Genomic DNA, 18,059 nt, shown 5'->3' with positions numbered 1-18,059 from the left:
CAGAAAGGGAACAAGCTAGGGGAACAAGAACAAGCCGGCAACGATGAGAAATAAAGAACGAACAATATATATGTATATATATATATATATATATATATATATATATATATATATATATATATATATATATATAAGAATGATAAAAAGAATACTAAAATTACTGAAACTGTATAGAGATGAACAAAAAAAAAAAAAAAAATTTGTAACAGCAACAAATCACAGGACTGAAATAGCAGGAATATTCATTCACTGCATATGAGTACAGGTATTATGAAATGCTTGTTGGACATGTTACCTGCAGTCTTAGACAATGGGACATTTTGTACATATTCTTTTAGATTTCATATCCATATGTCTTCATTTTTTATACAGTGATTTCATCTGGAATGTGCAGTTTTTTTATATTGTGTTTGTTGCAGAAATGTTGCTTTCTATGTGTAGAATAAACTGGACTCCTTATGTGTACTGTGGATTCAAGTTCCACATTATTATTATAAAATCAAGCAAAGGTAAGGTTTTTTGTATGTTGCTTGCATGCTTGTTCTGAAGAAGAAAATTGTGTGTACTTAAATGTCGGATTATACACATTACATGTTATCAAACTGTATTCCAATACTTCCGAGTCCATTTCAGCATTTTCTGTCCTCTGTTTCTTTTAACCAAAAAAGACTAGAATGGTAGCTGTTTAGGAAGAGGGAGAGAGAACATGGAAAATGAGAGTAGGCAAATGAAATCATGCATGGTAACGCATTATTACACTATATGGTGACAGCAGGGTCTATCATACTGTGGTTAAATAACTGAGGAAATCAGAAATTGAGTAAGAGTTGTTTCATTAAAGGTAATGGTTGCTTCAACGGAGTTTAATTTATATTAAAGTTTCTGTATTTTTATAATTCCTTTTTCTGTGAGGAAAAGATCATTTAGTAATTTTCATAAACAGATATTCATTTAATGAAAGGGAGGGTATAGAAACATTCGGGAACGTTTTCTCTAGCAATATAAATATACAGTTGTGTAAAAACATGGAATGTAAAATATGGTTGTTACGTTTTGCTTAAGTTCATCAGAGCATGATCTTGGCTAGAAGTCAGAGATGTACTGAATCAAAAAGCAGTTTTCAGTTGTATTTATTTGGAGGTGGGAGGCATGAAGTGGGTTTAAATCCTATGTGGGTGGCTGGTTCTCTGGTGCTCAGAACAGCCACATTTCACAAGAACATCATCACCAACAAAGGCTTTCCTAATGAGGTGCCCTGGAGAACCAGACCTGCAGATTACCCCAATCCAGCTCCCTGTCAGGCAATCATTGAGATTTTGATAAAGAACCACTGCCGTTCATTTCCACGTTGGGGAGGCACCAACTGAACAATGATGAATGTCGGGGAATCACCCATGTAGGATTAAAACCCACTCTACGTCTGTTACCACCACAGAATTGGACCAAACACTTTTTTACTTCAGTCTACAAGTACCATCCTACTTACGAACGAGCTTGGTTCCGACCAACCACTTGTAAGTCAAAATTGATGTAAGTTGAACCGTAGAAAGTGACTGACATACTGTGTAGGGCATAATAGAAAACCTTTGCTATATACAGTACCTACATAGTACTGACGTAAGCCTAAAAGCACGTTATTTGCTTTTCTTAACTTGATTAGGGCATATAGATTAATACTCATATTAATATTTTCTTACCATTCGAGTCTCCATCAGAATTGAGAGGACCTTAAATATAAACGCATTTTCTGCTCCTCCACGTCCACAAGAAGTCCACTCAGAGAATAAGTCGAAACGTAGAAACGGAATCATGACGCACCGTTGTGAGTTGTGACCTAACCGGAAGTCGCTGTAGGCAGCTTTGCCACAAAGTCCGCTTCTCAGTGACGGCCAAATCCTCACCGGTGTAGGAGAGTTTCACAGTGTACTTGTAGGCTTGATATATCCACTGCAAGAATGATTTGGTTTCATCAATGATCATGTACTACACATTCACTAAATTTGACATTTGATTTATTTTACATTTATTTTAGAATAAGTTTTCGAACTCACGTTGTGTTTTATATGTCCTGAAACGAGAAATTACATTCCTTACTAAGACAATTTTGAAAAGAAATTTCGTAAACCAACGTTGTATGAAAACGATTTAATCTGGAAGCTGATGTATCACGTTTAATATTTATATTTTTCAAGGACTTATAGCCTATATAGGCTAAATTTAAGGAATTGTTCCGGTTTTGAAATCAGTGAGAATATGGAAATATATAACTCGAAAAGTTTTTATTCCTGAAAAATGCAATTTAAAAATCTAATACTAAATCTGCCGATCTAGCTTCACACGCTTGCAGTGCAGGTCTCGGCTGTGCATTCATTAAGTAGGCTCATATCTCCCTCCACATAGTTCCTCAATTCTCCGCGTTTTGGCAACACTGCTCGGAGGTGTTGAATTTTTTTCGACTTGAAACAATGAAAATTAAGTTTATGAGGTGATTCAAAATACGAGGATTATAATTCGATCTTTTCTCCATCCCCCCCAAAAAAAACCTTAACAAGAGCTTCCATTTAATGGACCAAGTTAATAGATTATGTCCTTTTCAAAAAGCAACAAAGGGAAGCAATGTATAGACAAAAGAAATCTTCCCTTTTCATTGTTTCTTTAGCTAGCAGTAGTGACATCTGTTGGCCTGAGGACTATAGAAACCCGTGTCCAGAAAAAATACCCGAGCAATCAGGTTATTATTGTCTTGCAAGGAAATGCAAATCTTTTTTATTCTCTCAGTAAATTCAAATTCTAAACATCCGTCTAAGTGATCTGACCTTATGCCATCATGTGATGATGACCTATGGTCTGGTAGGAAAAATATCACAGAAACCAGGTAGTCTTTCTGCCATTACATACAACGCTTCCATTTGGGATGCTTCTTTATTGATCATCCCTTGTAATATACAAGGGTGGTTCCTATTTTTTTCAACTGGAAGAGCACCTGCTGTTTTTTGAGGGGGTGTCAACTATCAGAGAACCGCCATAGTTTTAGAAATCATAAAGCAGTCTAATTAGAAGTACGATTGACACTAGGTTGCACTAGGCGAGCCTGATGACACGGCTGATGCTTAAGTGCATTCCTATTATGATTCCCCTATTTGACAATCAGCTGACTCTTTAACTTATCTTATGTTACTATATTTAGTAAAAGCGTCAGCTTATGCCCAATTATGTTTTTCGCTCTCTGTATGTTTGTCTTCTATTAATTCCCAATTTGGCATTGTTACAAGTCGTTTGAGCATTCATTTGATTACCTTGCACTGTAGTCCATCGAATGCTTGCATTTATTTTTCTTTTATTATCCCTTAATTCTCAATATTAGATTATGCTGTGGGTGCCACTGTTTTTTTATATATAAATTTTCAATCATATCTGCAAAGCCAGGACTCCCTCTCGGCTAGCATTTCCATATTTTCCCATTTCCTGCAGCATCATTATATTCAACTTTATTTGCTTCTTGCTCATGCTTTAGCCGTCGTCTCCTTTTTTTCTGAGCACCGTTCACCAATGTACTAATATTCATTTACTGTTTCATTACAGTCATTGCTTTAAACTTCCTGTTTTCTTCATTTTTTAAATTTCCTTTTACCAATATTGCCGACTTCTATAGATTGGTGCTAATCTGTACTCTTTCTCACATCTGGGAAACATTACATCATCCAAATATACCAATAGTTCTATTCTAACATACCTTATCTGTGATACTCCAGACGCAGCCTATCATACCATTTTCATGTCTTCCCATCTCATAAGAGAAGTAACAAAGTATCTGTTCCTGGTTAACGTTCCTCCGCGCTCACTCCACCAACACTGCTCCAGGCATACCGTACTGTTTAAATTAGGTTTACAGTCTTGCAGCTCTTTTTTTTTATTAGTTTATTACCCCTTCTTTTATCTGACACTGATTTCGCTTGTTATTCAGTGCTTCTTACACTTATGAGATTTTTTATTTCAATGTTACCTTTAGTTCACTTTGTCTTTAGGACTTCAATAAGATGAATGTTTATTTGCTATTCAGACAATATTCACTCAATAAGAAATTCAACAGGTGTGGCGTTTTCTTCTTCTTCTTCTTCTTCTTCTTCTTCTTATTATTATTAGTATTATTATTATTATTATTATTATTATTATTATTATTATTATTATTGAGGAAGCTACCTGTACACCTTTGTATTGTTAAACATTGCTATTCCACAATAATATGGCAGAATCCATTAAGGATGAGAACTGTGAGACAGGAACTAGGAATAAGTTGCGAGAGATTGTCAGAAGTGAAAGCACAAGAAACTCATTAGCTGCGGCATTTTGCACCTCATGTTGTTGCAGGCGATGGTGAAACTGATTATAATTATCATACCACACAACTGAGCAAATGATAAAACAGTACAATTCCACTTTCTCTGTCAACGGCTGAACTTCAGTTGTATTTATCCAGGCTACCTGAGCTTCGGAAGTGGTTTCTGTGGCTTTCCCCAAGATTCACAATGGCTTTGATAACAATATACAAGTAGAAAATGCGCCGAAGTTTCTTCGGGGCAATCGAGTTTTCTGCAGTGTATAATCAAGGCCACCAAAAATAGATCTATCTTTCGGTGGTCTCAGTATAATGCTGTAGAGCCTCGGCCCATGAAACTTTAACCACGGCCCGGTGGTGACCTGGCCTATATTGTTGCCATACGCACGATTATGGCTAACTTTAACCTTAAACAAAATAAAAATTACTGAGGGGAGAAAGCTGCAATTTGGTATGTCTGATGGTTGGAGGGTGGATGATCAACAAACCAATTTGCAGCCTTCTAGCCTTAGCAGTTTTTAAGATCTGAGGGCGGAGAGAAAAAAGTGCGGACGGACAGAGAAAGCCAGCACATTCTTTTCAGAAAACTAATAAAAAGTAGAGTATTAACAATGTACTGGTAAATATCAACAAACTCTTACGCTTTTCTGAAACTCCCTTTACATTTTCCTTTCTCGCCGAAGAAGGAAACAGATTTCTGAAAAGTTTAAGATTTTGTCATACTATTTTACCAATACATCTTCCACACCCTTACTTTTTAAGGGTGCTATTATTCTGCACAGTTTCAATGTGTGAAGAATTAAAGCAGTTTCTATTAAGACAATAGCATTAATTTATTGATTTACATTGCCCATCCTTCTCCCCGATCTCTAAGCAAATTGAAATTGTTTATGTTGCCTGATTATAGGTCTAGCCCTGGGTGTATATGTAGGGTAAGACGCTGTGAAGTGTGGAGATTTCCTAAGAAGTATTAAACAAGGTATCTAGAGAAAGAGGTAGCGTCATCCACACTGAGGCTGTGGCAACACAAACCAAAATATAATTTTTACCTGTTTGTTTTTTAAGTTTCACTATAATAAAAATAGTTTCTCAAGCTTAAACGAAAGTGTAGATTTTATGTTGCACTCCTGATACTGATACTGACAATAAAAAAAAAAAAAAACAATAAAGAAACAACCCGTAACTGAAAACGTCTTCTTGTCCTAATTGGATAGCTATGACGTCACTCTGGTGACAGCACTAAGCTCCGCCCCATTTATACCATGCTCGTAATCTGTCAGTTGTCAAAGCAGGAAGGCGGTCCTTTTAACTGTGTTGATGTTTTAACATAGTCAAATTATGGTGTTTTGTGCTATTGCTACGTGCCATATAAATCAGAAAAGGAAATTTGTGTATGACATCTTCATCTGTTTAGCAGAAGAATTTCTGTCAATGCACAGCCCTGGTGTAAAGAGGCATGGCCTAGCCAGGTTGGCATGACTGAGATTAGATGCCAACTAGTCAATTTCCTTCCGCTCCAGATGCAACCACCTTTCTTATACCCTCCTTGGTATTAAATAGGTTAGCATGGACCAGACTTTAAGAAGGTTTGGTCATGTGTATAGTATAACCAGGACCCAGGTGATTCATTGTTAATCCCCTGTCTGGCCAACCTGCCTTTGTGAGTCCTGAGTATAACTTGTAAATGTCAGGGGAGAGATTAGAGGAAAACTTAGAAATGGTTGGTTTTAAGGTACAACAGGTTGAAGAAAAAGTTTTTCAACATCCAGCTATGGATAGGATAGGAATATAGAATTTAGGCCAAAGGCCAAGGGTGGGGCCTGAGGTCATTCAGCACTGGAAAGGAAATTGAGAAGGAAATGTTTGAAAAGCATAACAGGAGGAAAACCTTGCAGTTGCACTATGAAACAATTGTTAGAAGAGGGTGGATAGCAAGATGGAAGAAGGAGAATATGAATGGAGGTATACAGTAGTAAAAGAAATGAAAGGGATTGTAGCTAAGGGCCAAAGGGATGCTACAAAGAATGCCTACAGTTTACCGAGTGAGGTGCACTGACGGCACTACCCTCCTTTGGGGAATATTGAGGTATGTGAGTGTATGAAAGATTGAGGTAAATATAACAGTTTGTGTGGTTGTTTAGCAGCAGCAGTTGGATGCACTGCTGATGAGACATGTGTGTGTAATGTAGTGGAATTTTTCTAGTTTACCCAACAATCAGTAGATAAAGTATGCACTATTGCACAGATTTTTTTTGCAGCCAACTTTTGTTATCTAACTATCTATCTATCTGTGTATCTGTATATGTATATAATGTGTATATATATACTGTATAATCTACCTGTGTATGGAACAGGTAACGTTACCACCACCTTAGGAAGGCGTAGTCACCCAAAGCAGACTCCGTGGATGTGTGGTGCAGTGGGTGGGCCACATGTGGATCACTCAGATTTCTGACCAATATACCACCTACCTTTAAATGAATACTAGCGACTTGCTGTAAAAAAAATCCCAGAATAATATAAATTTATATATACATAATATATATATACACATACATACATACATATACATACACACACACACACACACATATATATATATATATGTATGTATATTTACCAATTTTATTAAAATAATTAATTTTCCAATCTCTATCTATTATAGTTAGCCATTTCTCGTTTACGTGAAAACACCAGCTATATTTGGGTTTATGGCTAGTTAGCCTCTGTTTCTGAAATTGCTTTCATCCAGTACAAACTGTAGAGATCTTTCGTTTTTTATTTATCTCTCAGAACGTTACGAGAATTATTGTTCTCTGTAGAGTACGAAATATTCCCCACCTGCAAGCAATGAGTATGTAGGAAGGCAAAGAATAAAACTATTTGATTACGAACATCGTTTCCATCTTATTTTGGGGTTTTAGAATCCTTGGCAGGAAAGCACTGGCTGGAAAGTCCCTCCCCACGTACCCTTGATCTCCCATTTGCTGATTTTCGCTTATGTCATGTTGGTTCTGTGTTTGTTCCCATGGTGATTTAAGTTTACGATTAGATTTAATTTGTTTATGAGTTCAATTTAATATGTAAGTATTAATCTAATTTCCGGTTTAGTGCAATTTCATCGGCGAATGTGCCTTTGTAAGAGATGTCAATGGAAAAGTTTAGCTTAAATGCTGTTGTCAGACCTAGGCCATTGGTTAGTGTTTGTTCCTACGGTGATTTAGATTTCCGATTAGTTATAATTTGTTTGTAATATGTAAGTACTGACCTAATTTCCTGTTTAGTGCGATTTCAGCGGGAATTGTGCCTTTGTATGGGATGTCAATGGAAAAGTTTAGCTTTACCCAAATGCAGTTGTCAGGCCTAGGCAGTTAGTATCTTGTTGTGCCCACTCGTTTGTTTGTATACAGCAACGTGTATAACACATGAAACTTCATTCATCTCCAGGCATAGTGCACCAGTAACCACTAAAAATTGTAGCGTGGGAAAAATGCAATTGTACCATTTATGAGGGTAAGAACCATTGCTGTCTAACCTTGCCAAACTACTTGGGTAGCCTAGCCTAGACAACACTGCTGATCTAGCTTAATGTTGTAGCCCATCTAGAACTCATGTAATCGTTCACAGATTAGTGAATTCTTATTTCTAGTGTGTTTGAATTTTTTTACTTCCAATTGTTAGAAGTGAATAGGGATCAAAATATTGATAGTGATGTACCATTTGTAAATGTTTTAATTGTTATAGCTCCATATGTAGCACAGTATTCTATTATAATGCCTTATAGGCTTAGTCTGTGTACTATATTGAGTAATATTGGAAATTGTATGGGACAAAGGGGTACATGGTAGATCAAAGTAGTAGCTCCGTGGCAGTGATTACCTTCTAACTTGACTTTTTCTATAGCTTTTTTGGTTGCTAATTATGGATTTGCCTTCAGTTTTTGTCATACGAATTTAATTAACCTATAATTAACCCCTGAAGTCCATCCAACAAGGGGTTTCCAAATGCTATCTTCACAAGACAGAGCACAGGTATGTCTGTTTGGAACGGTTCATATCCCGTCCGGCAAGTGCAATAACTTGTTAACGTATGGGTACCCCCCCCCCTGGGCCAGTACGCAACACAGCGAAGGGACATTCCATTTGGCCGAAAACAAACAACTGCACCGCCAGTATCAGAAGCACTAAAAGTATAGAAAAAACCAGTTTCCAAGGTAAAAACAGGTGCAGAGCTAATACTTAGAATTACCAGGTATATTTTAAGTACCAGGTCCACTTGCATGAACTGTGGTTTTAGTACCAGCCTCAAGGTTGGAATGTTTAAATGTATAGTTAAATTTGCAATAGATGCTGCAATGCTTTTCATATTAAATCGAGTAAGGAGACTTGGGAAGAGAAGACTCCAATATTTAGAACTTGTATTAAAGTAAATAGTGATGAGAAAGCTGTTTGTTTAGACTAAATAAAATTATTCTCAAGGCAACTAATTTGTGAAAATACATGTTCTAATAGATATCTTTGCTTGAAGAGAAACATGACATTTGCTTTGCTTCATCTCTGATCTGTTTCAGGTCAGGGATGGTCATTTATGGAGCTGTTGCTGTCAATGCTTTTTTTTCTTGACATGGTCAATGTTCCTCGCCACAAGTCAGTCAATTTAAGCATTATTAGCCCCTTAAGATTTCATCGTGATCAGATATCATTGTAATTTTTGTGTTGAAGTCTCCCAGATTTTAGTTTGGGTATTTAACTACAGTATTGTAAATGATCAAATCAGTATAATGTCATGCCTTAAGCTATGAGCCAGAAATATCCAGGCTGTCTTATGTGTTGACCAGTCAGTTCAGTTACCAAGTACAGATTGCTGTGTAAGGATGGAGTGGTCCTTCACACATAAATGTGTAGCAAAGGAGCTTTTCAAGATTTAGGGAACCCTGGTGATTGATTTATTTACCATGTGGCTAAACAAGACAATGTATCTTGGGATAACATTGTTTATGCTTTCCTGCTGTTCTGCTTCTTCCATTAAGTGATCAACTGACTAGTAGTCACTCCCAGTCTCAGAATAACTAAAGCGGTTCCTTACTGGCCACAAGCCAAGTGGTATGCTAATTACATGGGTTTTCTTTTCAAGATACCAAGAGCCTCATCTTAATGGCCTACAGTGGCAGCCACATACACCTGCAGATGTATCACCAATCCATGGAGTTGCACGCATTTCACAGCTGGGGACTAATAAGCATATCCTACAAGAGAGAGGCTTTTTGCTAATGGTTCTTGTGAAGATGTCTGGAATGCTGTGGAGATTTTGGCAGGTGTTCACTAGGCAAAATGTGCCATTTGTGACTGTCATCCGAGTGGTATATCTACAGTCAGCAATTCAGCAGAGTATTTCTGTGGTTAATGGCTACTGCTGAGCTCCAGGTCTTCCATCTTAAAGGCATTGACCTCTCTGTCTTGATAGAGGTGCCACGGTAGTGGTTTTTGTGCTTTTCATGAGAAATGAAGCCTTACCTGCTTTGCAAATTCAAGTTTCTGGACTGGGCTGTGACTTGCCAACTATAGTCTTGCTCAGGTACCATATAGGCCTCAGTGGCTGGCTACAAGTAGGAATATTGCACTGAAGATGTTACATTCCATTTATTCGAAAGGCCCAGAAGTCTTACAGTTAAACATTACACATGGTTAGCAGATCAGAGGTATGGGTCTCCTTCCTTTGCTCTTACATGACCAGGAAAGAGCCCCTAGGGAGGACAAACTACCAGTCAGTTCAGAGATTTGCTCAGAATCCTCCTACCAAGAAGTAAGTCTCCCCTATGTAAAGACCGAAGGTTTGTACTGTATATGTGTAGGAACAAATGACAAATTTTTAAGAAATTTGTATTTTTCCTTGCATACAAACCTGAGGCCTTTACGTAAATGGCCCACCAATAGCCATCCCTCATTCTGCTTCCTGGGCCACAAGATAAAGTGAATGTGTACCAGCTGGATGTTGGGGATTCCTTCCCTTCCATTGGTAACCAACTACCAGTATCCACCTCGTTTTTAGTTAAATGGCCAGCTCCAGCTGGTGCTGAAAGTAAATCCCCATATGTAGATACCTCAGGTTTGTATGATAGGAAAAATACAAATTATTTAAAAATTTGTCATTTTGTATTGCCAAACTACTGAGATATACTGTATTGCATATAAACCCTTGGATACTTTCTTCTTAAGACTATGGTGGTTGCTTATCACATTGTGTGGTTGCCCAAGCTCTCCAGGATAAAACATTTCACCTAAAGTTTTCATTGGTAAAATGTTGGATAAAGAAGGGTGACATGTATGCTTTCTCTACCTATGTAGGTTCCTGCAGCTAATGGGTGTATCCATGCTGGCCAGACCAGATGAAGGTTACCTACTTTAAAGAATCTAATCACTTGGTTTTTGTTGGTAAATGTGACTCAGTCCATCCCATTTTTTTTTTTTTTTAACAAGGGTTGAACATTATCTTTGATTCCTTGATATTATGCTACTGAGCCATTGAGATGGACATGTCTATCAATCAGTATGTTCCCAATGCCACCATTGGAAAAATGGTCTGATTAAAATCTAGAGCCAATTGAGGTTGCATTATTGAAGCTTTTCATGCACTTAATATTTCAGATACTATATCAGATCCAGATCCCAAGAAGTTAAACAAAATGCTGATGGCTATTTTAGTAAGGAATGCCCCTAGAAACACTTTGATAATACATGTAGACGAGCTTCCCATGACACACATACCAAATTCAACACATGGAGACAAAATCATTCACATGAAAATTGCACTATTTTTGTTGAATCTTACCATGCTGCAAATAAAATTTTATATCTGAGAGTTATTACAATTATTCCTTAAAGAGGAAACTAGAAGAGTTACTTAGCCTTATTTGTGGTGTACCAAATTGGCATCATCTCTCCTTGGGTCTAGCTCATCTTCCATTCCACCACTGCCAACAGATGATGGTGGATTGAATACTGGCTCTAAAGAAAAGACTGAACTGCTTCATCAAGCTTTTGAAGCTAAGCAACCAATGTGGATATCCCTACCCCTGTTACTTGTCACCCTGAACCTATTTTTACAAAATTTGCATTTTGCTTTAGGGATGTTAAGAAAATTCTTGATAATCTTGATAGCTAGGGTAGAGAAGATCCTGATTGTTTCTTCCCTTTTTAAAAAAGATTTCTCGTGTGTTGTCTCCAAGATTAGTAGAATCTGTAGTTATTATGGCGACATGGTATCTTTGCAGATGAGCTCAAGCTCGGTAATATTATATAATATAATATAATACCTGTTCCAAAGATTGGCATATCTGCAGACTGCAGCAACTACAGGCCAATTTCTATCCTCCCTGTTATCTCCAGCATTGCAGAAAAACTGATATTGAAGCCACTACATGAGTATGTGGAATCTAAAGGATTGCTGGCTGATAGTCATTACTGTATGCATATAGGGAAGCAGTTAGGTACCTGCAATACTCTTTTAGATTTGACATGCCATTTGCAAAAGAACCTTGATAAGGGTTTTGAGTGTAGAGTAATTCAAATAGATTTTAGTGCTGCTTTTGATTTAGTAAATCACAAGGCACTTAAAAACTAAGGATCTTGCAGTAGGTGGCCATGTTTTAGGTTTACTAGATTATTTCCTTACAGGTAGGCAGCAGCAAGTTGCTGTTGATGGGTTCTTTAGTGAACTAGGACCTATTTTGTCTGGAGTTCCACAGGGTAATGTTCTTGGCCACAGATTATTTTTATTTTATACTAGTGGTATGGTGGTTAGCCTGGAAAACAAGGTTGTTCAGTATGCCAATAATGCAACACTTATGGGTTAATAAAATCTCCACTTATGAGAAATGGAGTTACCCTTAGTCTCAATCAATACAGATTTTCTACCCCATCCTCTCCTTCAGGTGGATGGGACTCCATTGATTAAGTCTGAAGCTTTATTCTACTGTACATTTCACTCGCCTTAAGTCATGGTTTTTTTAAAGTAACTTCTTATACAATAATTGGATCAGTATGAGATTTTGGCAGAGCCATATTCACACCCTGCCTTAATTTTCTTTGGCATAGTGCATTACTAAAAGTAAACAGTTTGTTCTTGAAAATGAGAAATTCCAACAAAGACAATACGAATCTGAATGAGTGACTTTGACATCATGAAAACGTCACTGTTAAGCCCCACCCACCCATCTCGATTACCGTTTTTTTTTTTTTTTTCCACTTCTTGAATTTCCACCCACTTTCCAGACCCTTGAACAAGATCGAAAGGTTAGGGGAGGACTGTGATACCCTTGGGGACCTCGTACTTAATGTGCTGTCAAAGCTAATTTTAATCTGGCAGTTCTTCTTTTATCGGCTACTTTCCTCTCCTTATTTGATGTCAGTGACTGGAATGGTAGCTGTGCCACTGTAACTTTGTCACTGATTGATTAATTGAATCATTCTTTTTTTTTCTACTGTTTAAACTTAAATTTAATAAATTCAGTCATTGAGTTTCTTGTTTTTTACTCAAATTAGCTCATGTCTTTTAGTTGCTGAAGTTTTAATTCATTTTATTTTTCTCTTTTCCTGTTGTGTTTTGGCCCAAACTGACACCTCTCGGTGGTATAATTTTCAATTCCGGTCTGGCTCTCTACATGGTTACCATAGCTACTGTAATAATAATAATAATGGTTGCTAATAGATTCACAATTGTGGATTTTTATTACTCCAATAATAATAATAATAATAATAATACAGTATTAATAATATAATATTGATATTAATAATATTGATATTAATAATATTAATAGTTGATAATAATTATTATAGTAATAATTCCTGAAGCCGAAGTTAAGTATATCCTAGTTTAACCAGACCACTAAGCTGAGTAACAGTTCTCCTAGGGCTGGCTCAAAGGATTAGATTTATTTTACATGGCTAAGAACTAACTGGTTACCTAGCAACAGGAACTACAGCTTATTGTGGAACCCGAACCACATTATGACGAGAAATGAATTTCTGTCACCAGAAATAAATTCCTCTAATTCTTCATTGGCCGGTCGGAGAGTCAAACGCTGGGCCAGCAGCGTGCTAGCCAAGAGCTCTACCCACCCCTCCAATGAAGAACTATCCTGAAGCCGAACCAAGTAAGAGATTGGGAAAACATATGGAGCAATCAGGTATCACGCAACAAGCATGCAACATGGCTCCAGGAAGTCAAGACAGAAGTAATGGGGAGAATAAAACAAAGATTCACCGAGATCACAACAGACCCAGTCAGACACCAATTAAAGAAAATGCCCAACTGGAAAGCCCAGGTCCCAGTGAAGTCCATGGATACTGGCTCAAAAACTTCAAGGCCCTACACCCACGAATAGCAGAACAAACTCCAGCATTGTATCACAAACCACCATGTGCCCAAATGGATGACCACAGGGAGAACATGCTTAGTACAGAAAGACAAGAACAAGGGAAATATAGCAAGTAACTATAGGGTTATCACCTGCCTACCAATAATGTGGAAGTTACCAATAGGTACCATCAGTGAAAGGCTATACAACTACCTAGAGGATACAAACTCCATCCCCCACCAACAGAAAGGCTGCAGAAGGAAGTGTAGGGGCACAAAATACCAGCTCCTGATAGACAAAATGGTAATGAATAGTAAGAGGAGGAGAGCCAACCTAAGTATGGCATGGATTGACTACAAGAAAGCCTTCGACATGATACTGCACATGTGGCTAATAGAATGTCTGAAAATATCTGGGCAGAGGAAAACACCATCCGATTCCTAAAAAATACAATGTGCAACTGGAATACAGTACAGGTACTTACAAGCTCTGGGATAAGACTAGCAGAGGTTAACTTCAGGAAAGGGATCCTTCACGGCGACTCACTGTCCCCACTACTCTTTGTAGTAGCCATGATTCCCTTGACAAAAGTACTGCAGAAGATGGATGGTGGGTACCAACTCAAGAAAGGAGGCAACAGAATTAACCATCTGATGTTCGTGGACGACATCAAGCTGTATGGTAAGAGCATCAAGGAAATAGATACCCTAATCCAGACTGTAAGGATTGTACAGTATCTGAGGACATCAGGATGGAGTTTGGAATAGAAAAATGCACCTTGGTCAACATACAAAAAGGCAAAGCAAAAGGACTGAAGGGATAAAGCTACCAGACAGGAATAGCATCACACATATAGATGAGACAGGATACAAATACCTGGGAATAATAGGAGGAGAGGATATAAAACACCAAGAGGTGAAGGACACGATCGCGAAAAATATATGCAGAGACTTTAGCCGATACTCGAGTCAAAACTCAATGTGGGAAACATGACGAAAGCCATAAACACATGGGTAGTACCAGTAATCAGATTCAGTGCAGGAATAATGGAGTGAACGAAGGCAGAACCCCGCAGCATAGACCACAAAAGTAGGAAACACAATACACAAAGCACTACACCCAATAGCAAATAGACACTATATAACATGAAAGGAATGGGGGAGAGGGCTATTAAGCATAGAGGACTGTATCAACATCGAGAGCAGAGTACTGGGGCAGTATCTGAAAACCAGTGAAGATGAGTGGCTAAGGAGTGCGTGGTAAGGAGGACTGATAAAAGTAGACGAAGACCCAGAAATATACAGAGACAGGAAAATGAAAAACAGAACAGAAGAATGGCACAACAAACCAATGCAATGACAGTACATGAGACAGACTAAAGAACTGGCCAGCAATGAAATAAGGCAATGGTTGCAGAGGGGAGAACAAGATCAGATCCTAAGAACCAGACATTGTATGCTCAAAGAAAAAGATGGAAATAACATTTCACCCATATACAGGAAGTGTAGTATGAAAGACAAGACCATAAACCACATCAGCGAATGTCTGGTGCTTGCACAGAACCAGTACAAAAAGAGGCATGATTCAGTAACAAAAGCCCTTCACTAGAGCCTATGCAAGAAACCCTGCTAGCTGGCAGTACAGTAATAAGTAGTACGAACACCAACCTGTGGGAGTGATAGAAAACAGTTGGGTAAAGGTCCTCTGGGACTGTGGTATAAGAACAGATAGGGCAGTACATGCTGATAGACCAGATGTGACTTCGATTGACAAAGTCAAGAAGAAAGTATCACTCATTGATGTGGCAATACCATAGGACACCAGAGTAGATAAGAAAGAGAAAAAATTGGTAAGTATCAAGACCTGAAAATCAAAATAAGGATATGGGATATGCCAGTGGAAATTGCACCCATAATCATAGGAATACTAGGCACGATCCCAAGATCCCTGAAAAGGAATCTGGAAAACTAGATGCCAAAGTAGCTCCAGGACTCGTGCAGAAGAGTGTGCTACTAGAAACAGCGCACACAGTGAGAAAAGTGATAGACTCCTAAGGAGGCAGGATGCAACCTGGAACCCCACACTATAAAAACCGCCACCCAGTAGAATAGGATGACTGTGATAGACAAAAGAAAAAAAATATTAATATTGAATATATGGTCAGTGGTCCAGTCTTAATGCATTTAAAACTGAGGTATGCATACATTAATTTTTTTTTATTTGAGAGTAGTATATAACTTGTAAGTAAAGATTAATTATGGTGCTGCTGAAAAAAACACATTGGTAAAAAAGTGTAGGAAAGGGGATTGTGTGTTTTTTAATTTATACTTCTTTGTAGGCTATGAAAAGAGGTGGAGACATGATTTTTTGATAATTCAAACAAAATACACAGTACTGTACACAATTTAATTATTGTAATCCATATCACTATCCAAAGTCATTCTCGTCATCGCTGTGGAGGTCAGTGATGGTGGGATCCACTCTTTCATGGTTATTGTCCATGTTCCAGTACTGGTTCTCAAAGGCTTGGGGTCATCAAACCACACCCGCCCAAACCTCTTCAGTGACGCAAAGCCTGGCTTCCTCCAGTCTCTCCTGCAGGTCAGCCCTGGTGAATTGGTGTAAGGAGCGCACATGGTGTTTCATGATCCCCCATACCTGCTCAATGGTATTAAGCTCTGGATATGCGGGTGGCAGACAAACAACTTCGTGGCCCCACTCACAGATGATGTCATTCACCTTGTACTATGGACCTGGCTTGTTTTCCTTTCAGAGTAGCAGCAGCTCAGCCTGTGCCACGTATGGTGGGAATGGTTGTGGGTTTGTCACACAATTAGATCCACTCTCTTGGTGAAGGTGTTGGGGCAGCGAGTTTCCTCTGTTTCCGTCAGCTGGCTGTGATATACATAGTCCATTATCCATCACCAGTACTGATGGCTTAGTCAGCAACAGCAGAAGCTGTGAGGTCAACCAGCAGAGGAAAAGCTCGCCGTTCATTTCTCCGTGGTAGTCACCGCTGGTGTTCTTGGCAGGGAAACGCAATGTGTTAGGGACAAAACCATCAGCTGTGCCTGCTGCAACTACCACAGAGCATTCCCCCTTCTCCTGGTGGCACTTGACAGCTGTGACACTGTAGGTAGGCTGACAGCTGTCCACCCATTCCCTGCTGTGATTCATCCTGGGTGTTAACCAAGTTTCATCCATGTAAACTACCTGCCTCCTCCTCCTCTCAGTGTTGAGGTGACCTGAGAGCGGTGATCCGGTGGCACACAATGTCTAAGGACTCCTTCCTCACATACGTTTTACGCTGGGAGGTTTAGCGGAATCCCATAATGTGGAGGAGCCGCCACACTGACATCTCCAACTTTGTCTCAGGAATGATGCTTGCCACCTTCAGGTTCTCTGGTATGGGGCCAATAGTTAAGTTTTTATTCTTAGCAAACTTGTTGCGGAGGTTATGGCGAATGACACTGATGGTGAAATTGTCAAAGTTGGGTGGGGTGGTTATTGTTGAGGGTGCCATAGGCTGAAACCTGTCCTCTGCTGCACCATCATCTGTACTGTACTGTCTCCACCTTCATCGCCATGATTTCAATGACATAAGGCCTGTTTGGGGAAAGGGCAATATGAGGGTGTGCCATTGCACGTAACAAAAACAAATTCAGTACTGTAGTAGTTTTTTTATGGCATTGAAAGTATGATGACATAAAAACGAAGAGTTTTCTTGTTGTCTGGGTAGATGGATTTGGCCACTGTTGTATGATAATTAGCATTGGCAGATGAGCACATTACTAAGAGGTACAAGCGAGATGCCATGGGCCCATAAGCCAACGGCTTACTTGAATGACATGTACAGTCACGTTCAAAACTTACGATACTCTCAATCTAGATTTTCGGACAAATTGTCAACATAGAAAGCAACATCTGGCAACTACGGCATGGGGAGGGTGCCGCAGGCAGCATAGTTGCTGAGGAGTCACTGATTTAAAGGGACACGTTATCTTTCTAATTATCGTAGTGGCTTACTTGTGATTTCGGGCTCTATGTTTTACTTGAGAAAAAGTTAAAAGTAAAAGCAAAATAACAAAAAGCAAAGCTTTTGCGTTATTAATTATGTATAGTTTCACTATTCAAGCTCTCATTTTGAATTAAATCACATTACTAGGCCTATTGGTCCTTGACATTTGTTTGTATTAAGTTGTTCATTGTAGGCTTAATGCCTACTTACCTTGCATATAATAAGTATTGATGCAAGTCTATTGTTATTTAACTGAATCATAAAGGATAAAGGAATAGAAACAATAATTCACATAAAGATTTTAATGAATTATGAAACGTGAAATGCCCTAAGAAACTAAATATAAATTA

The 18,059-nt window shown here is 38.5% G+C and overlaps 1 protein-coding gene across 1 annotated transcript in view; it reads left to right on the top strand.

Annotated features, from left to right (window-relative positions):
* Positions 1 to 7,258: 7,258 nt before the first annotated feature.
* LOC136835945 (MFS-type transporter SLC18B1-like) overlaps positions 7,259 to 18,059 on the top strand; it is a 76,851-nt gene continuing 66,050 nt past the window's right edge. Inside the window, exon 1 of the mRNA XM_067099833.1 lies at positions 7,259 to 7,419. The gene's annotated coding sequence lies outside the window, so the exon portion shown is untranslated. The remainder of the gene's footprint in view (positions 7,420 to 18,059) is intronic.

This window comes from Macrobrachium rosenbergii, chromosome 55, assembly GCF_040412425.1.
Source record: "Macrobrachium rosenbergii isolate ZJJX-2024 chromosome 55, ASM4041242v1, whole genome shotgun sequence".
NCBI lineage: Eukaryota > Metazoa > Arthropoda > Malacostraca > Decapoda > Palaemonidae > Macrobrachium > Macrobrachium rosenbergii.
This window is presented reverse-complemented; position numbering and strand designations above follow the sequence as displayed.